Raw genomic sequence first — 12,094 nt, 5'->3', positions numbered from 1 at the left:
TCCAGATTTAAAGTCTTTTTTCACTGCTTCCTGTTTATCTATAGAAATTTGACCCTGCTAAGGGCCTTTATTCCTTTAAAAAATAATTTCCCTGATTTGCCAGTTATGACTCAGTCTGGCTATGTCTATCTACCTTCTGCCAGGGATCAGCTTCTCTGTGGGAACTGGAAATGCACACATACCAAAGATGTGATGCAAGATTCAAACTTTCCCCAAGGGCAGTGCCAGCATCCTAGGACTAGAGACTTCAGAACGTCTTCCCTCTTCTCAACCAGTGGCTTGGAGATGGAATGCACAGGAAATAGCTGAGCAGCCTCAGAGAGAAAGTACTGAAAATTATGCATTCATTTGTCCACCTACATATACAATAAAAGCAGAAGACTAGATTCCTTACCACTTTCTTCTCTTCTAGATTCATTTCTAGCTTTGGAAGCTAAATCTGTCCATTTACTAATGAGTTACTTAAGCTAGGTCAATATCATAAGTGTGCATGCGTATGTATAGGGTTATTTAAAGAAAATAAACCCACTATCCACTGGTTTAGATGTGTCATCTGTAACAGCTGTCCTAAGTATATCCACAGACTAACTCATAAGAAATATAAAAATTTGAAAAGTATTTTATACTTAAACACTTTTAATTTTAAAATTACTCCATGTTTTAAAAAGTTCTTCGTTCATGCTTCTATTGCACTTTCTACCTAAATTCATTTTTGTCTTTTAGTTAATTTTATGTATTTCTGACTTCTCCACAAGATTATAAGCTCATGTTCAAGTTCCTTTGGTATTCTCCAAGGTGACTGAAAGTACACAATACAATGTCATCAAATATTTATTGAAATAAATTGAAGTAGTATGATACAATAACAAATCTTTACAGTTAGAGGGACAGGGAGAAGAAAAAAGACATAGCACAGAGCACCTTAAATTCTTGGGGCATTAGTTTTCAACTCTCTTCCCTGTCCCCACCTCCTACCCCTTCACGGCTAAAAAAGTATTTACATCAGTATTGCTAGCAATTTCGCTTAAGCGGTTTGAGTTTTGTTTTAGTTGGACCTATATTATATACTCCTTCAATCCCCACAATCTGTGTTATATAGTTAGGAAATGCATGTATGTGTTCAGTTATCTATCAAGGTTATTTTTATAAGAATAAGATTTCCATAAGTCTAACTTTTGAGACTGAGAAACTGTGTTTTCTTTCTACAAAACAAAGTCTTCCTTTATCTGGTGTGTTAGTATTAAAGTCTGAGAATGTTGCTGCAATTTATTCATTCATTTTTAAAATTTCATTCATTAAAAAGATATTTACTTTTTGTCTGTGAGCCACAAACATTCCTAAGTCTTTAGGAATATGTTTACATTTTTTGTAAATAAAATTAAGGAAATGATATAATAGAGTCCCCTTTAGAATACAGAAAGTCAACTTGGGAAAGTCAAGGAAAGTTTTGAAGAAAAGATAGCATTTCAGAGTAGATAGGAATTTGTACTTAGCAAAGGCTGATATGTAAACAGTAGAAAAATAAATTTAATTTCAAACAATTTCTACTGAAATCAGTGCTACCCAAAGTCTGGTTCACAGCCTTCTGATGGATCATAAACTGTTACCAGGCTATGTCAAGATGAATACAAAAATATGCAATAAGCATTTAGAAATCTTTACTGCAATTTGACAGAATAATACTATGTCTGTTGGATCTAATTTTTTTAAATTATTGCTTTTTTACATGTGTTTTATTTCATTTCTCTAGTTATTCATTTTTACTGTATTTAACAAAATTATAGTTTCACAACAGACTGAAAATTTTTAAAAAGCACATACAGATTGAGAAGCATTATTTTTAAGTGCATCTAATTCTGACTGTAACTCTCAAGTAGTTCACCTTCTCAAGCTTCTTTTGAGATCTAGAGTAGGCATATCCAACCCACAGCCCACAGGGCACATGTGGCCCAGGATAGCTAGTAATGCAGCCCAACAATATCTTTTAACATCATGTGTTTTTTAGCATTTATTTTCTTCATGACCTCATGCGTAGTTCCATTTTTGAAGGTCACAATTACACCTCATTCATGACATCACTTTTTGGCAGCACACACATTTGTCAGCAGCTATTTTCAATTATGAAGCACATGAAGAGCAAAATTCAAACAGACATTTCTGACAAGCACCTTGAGAACTCACTAAGAATTGCAACCACTTCCATTGAACCAGACACTAATAGATTAGTTGTACAAAAACAAGGTCAAATTTCCCACTAGTTTTACATTGTTCTCATTTTTCTAATCTTTATTATTAAAAAAGAAGTCTTATTATGTATATATACTAACTGTATTATATAATTTATGTACAGTCTAAGACAATTCCTCTTTATTTGTTATAGCCCAGGGAAGCTAAAAGGTTACTTGATGCAGCCCAGGGAAGACAAAAGGTTGGACATTCCTGATCTAAAGTGTACTCTAAGAGACATTTCCACTGCTTCAGGAAGAATCTCACATCATTTAGATCATGATTCATTTTAATTAAGGATCATACTGACAATTCAGCTACTCTGACCAAAAACCTTAAGCACCTCAGTGGAGTGAGCAGTAGCTGGTTTACATTCTGTGGCACATATTATCAAAAAGAGTGACTAGAAAACTATCCTACATATTTTTTCTAAAACTTGAAGCCACTAATCCTTACCATTCTTTTGTGAGGTAGGCCTTACACCTCTTTGGTATCATCATTGTTTAAAGAACTCAAGTGTGTATAAAGACAAAGAGTTAGATTCACAAGTAAATTCAAAATAAGGGTAGGTATTTTCCACCTAAAAACTTATGCTCTAAAACAGAAAAGTCACAGTGAATGCTTATTCCTGCTATAAATAGGGGATTTTTTTCCCAGATTTTTTTGTGGTATTTTCCAGAAAATACAACAAAGTTTAATATGCATAAAATCATGTAACAAAAGCATGCCAACTCAGTAACAAAAACCTCAAGTCAGAATCTCTCACCAAAATCATTAGATCATGTACTTCTTTTTCTTTACTTTGCACACAGTTCATTCTAGTTGATGATGGATTCTTTCCTGTCAATCTTATCAGTAGCAGCCTTCTTTTTAGATTTCAATGAATCAGGACACCAATATAATTCATAAAATATCAAAGATTTGGTAGGAGTTACAATACATAAAGTAGAACTTAATTAACATATTCAGGTAATTTCAGAAGTGTAAAACCAGACACACATACTTAAGATACTACCTGTGTGTAGGGCCTCACATATTTTGTTACTTCTTTCTTCTAATTGCCCAGAATATCCTTTTGGTTTTATATAATTCTGGATATTTTTAAGTGCCTTCAATTCTCTTGCTACCTATTTTGAGATATTAGAAAATATAGACATATACATAGAAAAAAAACTAGTTAGCCTATGGTGAAATGAACTCATTTCTTTGCTACTCATCCTTCAGGGAAGAAGAAATACAGTATAAAGTTATGTTTCTCAAATTCATTTTAGACTTTTGTGTGGAAGTTGGAGTAGGGAGTTAGGGGTATGCTGTTTTGTGAACTGTGGTGTTTATTTAGCAGCATCCCTGGTCTCTATCCACTAGATGTCAGTAGCACACTCTTGCCCCCAGTCATGACAATCAGTGTCTTCAAGATACTGCCCCCTATTGAAAATCACTGGTTTAGCACAGAGTAGTATTCCAAACTTGTTTTTCCAACATATAGTGGGGGGGGGGGAATGAGCATGCATGTCTATCTAGGTTTATTTATAAATTACATACAGGACTGTTGTGAATACACATTTTAAAACACAGAAATACAAATTTAAACAGAATGAAACAAAAACATAGAAATAGACGTACTAATACTTTTATCCTGAACCCCAAAGGATTATCTTTGTACTCCCAGGAATATACACATCATACTTTTGAGATAACTTGTACAGATTAAATTCACAAATAGGAAATTTGATTCTTTTTTGGCTCAGTCATTGATTTGCAGTGAGACTCTGAGATCACTGGATTGTCTATGACATATTTATGCCAATTATAAACTAGATATAATCACCCCAAAATACAATATAACAGAAATGTTGTAGCCTTTGTTGAAAAGTGAAAGAACTCTAAGGTTTCCAGGAAAAAAATATTAATTAAATTATTATTCAGTGATGAAGAATTAAAATCCTTCCCAGACATTCAATTTAAAAAATTATTATTACTATTTTTTAAGTTGGAATCTCACTCTGTCGCCCAGGCTGGAGTGTAATGATATGTTAACGACCATACAAGCCTAGAACTTGCTAGGCTCAGGTAATCCTTTCGCCTCAGCCTTCCAAGTGGCTAGAACCACAGGCGTGGCTAACTTTTTTATTTAACACAGAGACTTGCCAAGTTGCCCAGGCTACTCTCAAAACCCTGGACTCAGGCAATCCTTTTGCCTCTGCTTCCCAAAGTGCTAAGATTACTGGCATGAGTCACCACACCCAGCCTAAATTATTGATACTATTTAAAAGTATGGCCTTAAAACCATGATTCAGGATGAATTCTCTGGATTACTTTGGTCTTTCCTTCTACTGTATGTGGTACTTGTATTCACAAAAGAATAGAGAGATGTCAGCATCTCTTCTAGTTCCCAAAAAGTCCTACAACCCTATTTACAAACTGCCATCACTAATAGAGCAAGAATTAGCTATTATAGCCTTGCAATCAACTTTTATTAAAAATATTTGTGGCCAGGCTCGGTGGTTCAGCCTGTAATCCCAGCACTTTGGGAGGCCAAGGAGAGTGGATTGCCTGAGCCCATGGGTTTGAGACCAGCCCGGGGAACTTGGCGAGACTTCATCTCTATAATAAATGAAAAATTAGCCACAAGGTAGTGCATACCTGTAGTTCCGGCTACTTGGAAGGCTGAGGTGGAAGGATAGTCAAAGCCCAGCAAGTTGATGCTAGGGTGGCCCTGAGCAAGCCACTGCACTCCAGCCTGGACAACACAGTGAGACTCCAACTCAAAAAAAAAGAAAAAAAATTTTTTTGTGAGCCGGGCTCGGTGGCTCAGCCTGTAATTCCAGCACTTTTGGAGGCCAAGGTGAGTGGATTGCCTGAGCCCGGAGGTTCCAGACCCACTCGGGCAACTTGGAGAGATCTCATCTCTACAATAAAATAAAAAATTAGCCAGGTGTAGTAGCACGCGCCTGTAGTTCCAGCTACTTGAAAGGCTGAGGCAGAAGGATTGCCAAAGCCCAGCAGGTCGACGCTGGGGTGGCCAGGGGTGTGCCACTGCACTCCAGACTGGATGACAGAGTGAGACTCCAACTCAAAAAAAAAACAAAAACTTGTGGGATATATATATATTGAAGAACATAAGAACTATAATTATGGCTATTGCTGAAAGTCCCTTTAGCCATAAAATAGTAGTTTTGGGGAATATTATCAATCATTCACATGTAGTAACTCATGGTTAACAATGATGCAGCTGATATCTATTTTATAACTGGTGCCAGTGGTGGCTCTACATTAAGCTAACTCAGTGGTTCCATCGGAGAAACAGCACTCAATAGCTTTTTAGGGGGTGCAAAATAGAGAAATTAGGTACTCTTAGTGACACCTACAGTTCATCACCCTAGAGCAATACTAATTAGTTCACACTTAGGCTAATATGCAAAATACTTGTAAGCATTTAAAAGTATAACTTACCTCTAAATAAATAGTAACACTCAATCAATAAATGTTTGTTGAATTAAAGGCAGAATCAGAATGCAAGTTTAAGGATTTTATTATTTCTAGGTTCTTTTCTTCTTTTTTTTTTTTTGAGTTGGAGTCTCACCTGTCGCCCAGACTGGAGTGCAGTGGCCACTCCGGGCCACTGTCACCTTGACCTGCTGGGCTCTGGCGATCCTTCCACCTCAGCCTTCCAAGTAGCTGGAACTACAGGCGCGCGCTACCACACCCAGCGCATTTTTTGATTTATTGTAGAGAAGAGGTCTCACCAAGTTGCCCAGGCAGGTCTCGAACCTGCGGGCTCAGGCAATTCACTCATCTCAACCTCCCAAGGCACGGGATTACAGGCTGAGTCACCGAGCTAGGCTTCTAGGTTCATTTAAACATGCTTTTGACAGGAAACATTTTAAATAATCTGTAATGTAAAATTGGTTTAGTGGTATACTTTTGGTGACATAACTAATATTATACTAAAAATAAAAGTGTATTCATCCATTTCCTATTATGACCAAATATCTGACAGTGAACTTGCCCTCCTGCTGAAAACAACTAGAAAACCAGAGAAAATATATGAAACAACTTTTTTTTCAGATATTAGACAACAGAGTACAGGACTGTGATCACTAAGAAAAGAAAAACATATTGATAACCTTTATGATAACCACAGATTTTAAACTGGAGTCACTTCCTGAATCTTGGTAAAAGGAGGGGGTTCGAACACAAGCAAAACACAATGGTCTCACTGAATTTAATGAGACAGAAATGAGAGTTTAGGAGGACTGAGGTTGCTGGAATTTTCAGGGTAGAATACCAGAGAAAAAGGAGTTACACAAAGAAAAAGATCCAGAAATCTACATAACATACAGTTATTGTTAGAATATTAAAATGCATGTCACTAGCATTAAACTTTATGATTATAGGCAAAGACTATCAGGGAGTTATAAGCTGAAAACTTTCCAAAACTGACTCAGAACGGCAGAACATTTGAGTTATCTCAAGAGTCAAACAGTCAAACAGAACTCCTGTTGAATACTCAGAGCATTCTACAGATATCCCCAGTAGGTTACACAGGAGTAAATTTGTCCTAGAAAAAGGGATACCTTAGATTCATCCTAGTAAAGCTTTAAATCAAACCTCAAAACTAACAAGTTGGTTCTCAAGAAAGTTAAACCCAATCATAAAGAAAGGTAACAAAAACCAAACCATCAACAACGTAAAACTGTTGCCCACATAGGAGTATAAAACAGCTACTGCAAACATGTTCAAGAATTTAAATGAAGACATGATAAGGAGAGAAGCTGAAAATATTTTTTACAAACCAAGTAGAATTTCTAGAAATAAAAAAATATGGTATCGCCGGGCTCGGTGGCTCAGCCTTTGGGAGGCTGAGGTGAGTGGATTGCCTGAGCCTGCAGGTTCGAGACCCGCCTGGGCAGCGAGACTTCATCTCTACAATAAATCAAAAAATCAGCTGGGCATGGTAGCGCATGCCTGTAATTCCAGCTACTCGGAAGGCTAAGGGGGAAGGATCGCTGGAGCCCAGCAGGTCGAGGCTGCGGTGGCCGGGAGTGGCCACTGCACTCCAGTCTGGGCGACAGAATGAGACTCCAACTCAAAAAAAAAAAAGGTATCAAAATGAAAAATTTACTTGATGAACATAACAGTAGATTACATACCACAAAAGAAAATATCAGTGAGTATAAAGACATAGCAATCCAAATTATACCAATTGAAAAGCAGAGGGGAGAGGGAAGCCTGAAAGTAACAACCAGTGGCCTATGGGATATTATCAAGAAATCCCTGATGAAAAGAATAGAAGAAAAAGAGAAAGAAATATAGTTGAAGAAATCAGGTTGATCCATACTCCTTATTGGTACAAAAAAAAACAAAGGAAAAAGGAAAGAAGAAGAAGGAGAAAAGAAGAGAAAAGGAAAAAAGGCTGAAATGTTTTTGAAATTTGAACTAAAAATCTGTAAAACCAACAAACAAACCCCAAGCAGGATGAAACCAAGGAAACCACACAAAGCCACATAATAATTAAATTGCTGAAAACTAAAATAATAATAACAAAAACAGCCAAAGGAGTATAAACATCACATATAGAAGAACACACACACACACACACACACACACACACACACACACACGTATATGTATGTATTATTTTTGTAGAGACAGGGGTCTTGCTGTGTTGCCCAAGCTGGTCTTAAACTCCTGGTCTCAAGTGATCCTCCCTCCTCGGACTCCCAAAGTGCTGGGATTACAAGTGTGAGCCACCATGCCCAGCTAGGAACGACACTTTTAATGTGCACAAACAAAATTCTATACTCAGCAAAATATACTCTCCAAAATTGAAGGCAAGAAACTTTCTTTTAAGAAAACTGAGGGAATTCACTGACAACAGACTTTGTTTAAGCCTAATGCAAGCAGAAGGAAAAAAATAATATTTAAAAATTAGAGTAGAAATCAACGGAAATGAAAACAGAAAAACAAGAGGGAAAAAAAAAAATCAGAAGCTGGCTCTTTGAATGAATCAACAAAATTGACAAATTTCTAGCCAGGATACCAAACTAGAAAAAGGAAGATAAATTGTCAATATCAGAAAAAAAAGAGAAAAGCCATCACTACTGATCCCATGGACATTTGTTACATGAATGTTACAAACAACTACTTGCTCACAAATTTGATAACTTAAATGAAAAAGTCCTTAAAAGAAATAGATAACCTTAATAGCCTTAATCTATTAATGAAATTAAATAATTAGCAATCTTCAAAAATAAGTAGCAAGTTCAGACAGTTTTGATGATAAATTCTATCAAATGCATAGGGAGCAAATAATACCAATTCTCCATACTCTACTAAAAACAAGCAGAGTTAATACCTCCTAACTCATTCTATGAAACCAGCATTACTCTAACACCAAAACCAGATAGAGACATTACAAAAAAGCAAAACTATAGAACAATCTCTCTCATAAAAATAGCCATAAAGACCCTCCAACAATCCAGCAAATGAAATCTAACAATTCATAAAAAGAATTATATACCACAAACAGATAAGATGCCAGGTATGCAAGGCTGGTTCAACAGTTGAAATCAATAATGTAATCTACTACATGGTCAGAATAAAGAAGAAAAATCATATTATCATATCAACTGAAGACCAAAAAGGGAGCTGGGAAAAAAAAGTCCGACATCCATTCAAGATTTAAAAACAAAAAACAAACCAAAAAGAAAACCTCTCAAAAATTTTTCTCAACTTCATTATATCATCTACAAAAAAACTATAGCTAACATCACACTTAATTGTGAGAGACTGACCTCTTTCTCCCTAAGATGGATAACAAGGCAAGGATGTGCTCTCTAACTATTCTCATTCAACATCCTACAAGTACTAACCAAAAAAATAATACCAAAAAAAAAAAAAAAAGAAAGAAAGAAAGAAAGAAAGAAAAGCTATCTAGTTTGGAAAGGAAGAAATAAATTTGCCTTCACTTGCAAATCACATGATTGTGGAGAAAAATGCAAAAACAAAAATACAAAAAAACCCTCCTGAACCCAGTAGACAATTATAGCAAGGTCATAGGATGCACGGTTAATGAACAAAGGTCTACTGGTTTTCTTTATGCCAGCAACAAACAACTGAAATTTGAAATTTTAAAAAATATATACCATCCGCAAAAGCAACCCTGCCAAAACAAAAAAGAAAAAAATACTTCAGTATAAATATAACAAAAGATGTACAGAATCTGTATGCAAAAGCTACAAAACATCAATGAACAAAATCAAAAAAGATTTAAATAAGAGATATCCTAAATTTATTGATTGAAAGAGTAAATATTGAGCGGATGTTGTTCTATATATTCAGTACAATCTCAACCAAATTTCCAGCAAGTTATTTTGTGGATACTAACAAACCGTTTCTAAAGTTTATATGAAAAAAGAAAAGACCTAGAACAACCAACACAATATTGAAAAAGAACAAGGTTGAAGGATCACACTACCAAATCTTAGGACTTACTACAAAGTTACAGTAATCAAGGCGGCATGATACTGGCAAAGAATGGACAATGAATGGGCAATGAATGGGCAATGAAACAGAACAGAGAGCCTGGAAATAGACCCACACATACAGTTAACCAAATAGGCAATTCAATGGAGAAAGAAGAGTCTTTCAAAAAATGAGGCTGAACACGGAACGTCCAACATATTAAACAATTAACCTAGACACAGACCTAACATCTTTCACAAAAATTAACTAAAAATAGAGCACAAATCTAAAGTAAAAAGCAGAACTATAAAATTTCTTTTAAAAAAAGGAAAAACTGTACATAACCTGCAGTTTGATGATGAGTTATTAGATATGACACCATAAGCACAATCCACAAAAAAAGTAATAAGCAGAAATTAATTAAAAGTAAAAACTTCTGCTTTGCAAAACACACTGCTAAGAGAATGAAATACACACTCTAAACTGGAAGAAAATATTTGCAAAACAAATATCTGATAGAGGACTTGTATCCAAAATATAGAAAAAACCTACAAAGCTGAACAATATGAAAACATACAAAACCCACGAAGCTATGGAGCCTACTTGGGTATCTGGTCCTAACCCAGGGGAAGTAAGGACTGATTGGAGGCCCAAACTTCACCTGCATATAGATTACTCATGTACCTAATCCTGACTTGTACCCCACATCTCCATAATAAAATAAAGTCTAAAAAAGTAAGAATAGGTCGGGCACGATGACTCAACCCTATAATTCCAGCACTTTGGGAGCCCGAGGCAAGAGGACTGCCTGAGCCCGCAGGTTCAAGACCAGCCTGGGCAACATGGTGAGACCACATCTCTAGAGTAAACAAAAAAATTAGCTGGGCATGGTAGCGCACGCCTGTAGTTCTGGCTACTTGGAAGGTTGAGACAGAAGGATCACTGGAGCCCAGCAGGTTGACGCTGGGGTGGCAGTGAACGTGCCACTGCACTCCAGCCTGGGAGACAGAAGGAGATTCCAACTCAATAAATAAATAAATACAAACAATAATAACAGAAAAGTACTGTACAAAAAAAAAGAAAACAGGTAGGTTAATCTTAAAAATGGAAAAAGTTCTGAACAAACATCTCACCAAAGAAAATACAGATTAACACGATAGCAAAAAGACATATGAAAAGATTATTATCATTTGTCATTAGGAAAATGCAACAAGAGATTTGTTGTGTTCACACTAAATACATATTAGAATGGCTAAAATCCTAAAAACTCATCAATTGCTGGTTAAAAATACAGGCAACAGGAACTCTCATTTACTCCTGATAGGAATGCATATTGATACACTTTGGAATACAATTTAGTAATTTCAGAAAAAGCCAAACACAGTCTTACAATATAATTCAGCAATCATACTTCTAGGTATTTACACAACTGTTTGAAAACTTATGTCCACACAAAAACCTGCACATGTATGTATTTTACAGTAACTTTATCCTTAACCATCAAAAACTACAAGCAACCAAAATGTCCTTCAACAGGTAAATAAATACTATTCAGTGATCAAAAGGAATGAGCTATTAAGCCATACAAAGATATGGATGAATCTTCATTGCATATTACTACATGATAGAAATCTATTTGAGAAGTATATATACTCTTTGGTTTCAATTACACAATATTCTGGAAAAGGCATACTAGAGAGATGGTAAACAGATCAGTGGTTGTCAAAAGAATGATTTGGGGGGCTCTTGAAAAGGTGAAATACAGGAGCTTTGGGGGAGGGAGCAATGGAACTATTCTCTATGATACTACAATTGTGGGTACGTGATATTATACATTTGTCACAACCCATAGAACTTTGAAGCACAAAGAGTAAATATTAAAGGATACAAATTTAAAATAAATCATTTAGGAGGTCAGGGAATCCCAGGATTGAATGCAGAATGTGACAAAACAACCTATCTCTAGTAAAAGTATGTGAAACAATCTTATTGTAGGTGGTAGGGGGAAAGGGTGCTGCTCTACGTAACCCTGGAAATGAGTGGAGTCTGTAAAATTAAAAGAAATTATGTTACTCAGAAATTAAATGATTTTTTAAAGTTTGTATCCTTTAAGATTCATTCTCTGTGCTGCAAAGTTCTATGGGTTGTAATGTATACTGTTATACACCATGATCTAGATGATGAAGATGTTTCCCACAGGGATATGGATTAACCATTCTGAAACCACTATATACGTATATTTGAACAATTAAGTAAATCAGTGGGAGTTCATGTTTCTCTGCGTTGGAGTGAGAATTTAATGTAAGCCAAGGGAGGGGGTAGAATGATCCATGTGGCAATGGATTAGAGTTGGAGACAACAGTGTGAGTTTATGTTTAACTTATATATAGATGATTACATA

The 12,094-nt window shown here is 35.7% G+C and overlaps 1 protein-coding gene across 2 annotated transcripts in view; it reads right to left on the bottom strand.

The window, feature by feature from the left end:
• Positions 1 to 12,094, bottom strand: part of RASAL2 (RAS protein activator like 2) — a 362,379-nt gene that overhangs the window by 263,870 nt on the left and 86,415 nt on the right. The gene's annotated exons all lie outside the window — the stretch shown is intronic.

This window comes from Carlito syrichta, unplaced genomic scaffold (genome assembly GCF_000164805.1).
Source record: "Carlito syrichta isolate Samal-C Ts95f unplaced genomic scaffold, Tarsius_syrichta-2.0.1 Scaffold316187, whole genome shotgun sequence".
NCBI classification, from domain to species: Eukaryota; Metazoa; Chordata; class Mammalia; order Primates; family Tarsiidae; genus Carlito; species Carlito syrichta.
Note: the sequence above shows the minus strand (reverse complement) of the source record. Positions and strands in the feature narration are given on the sequence as shown.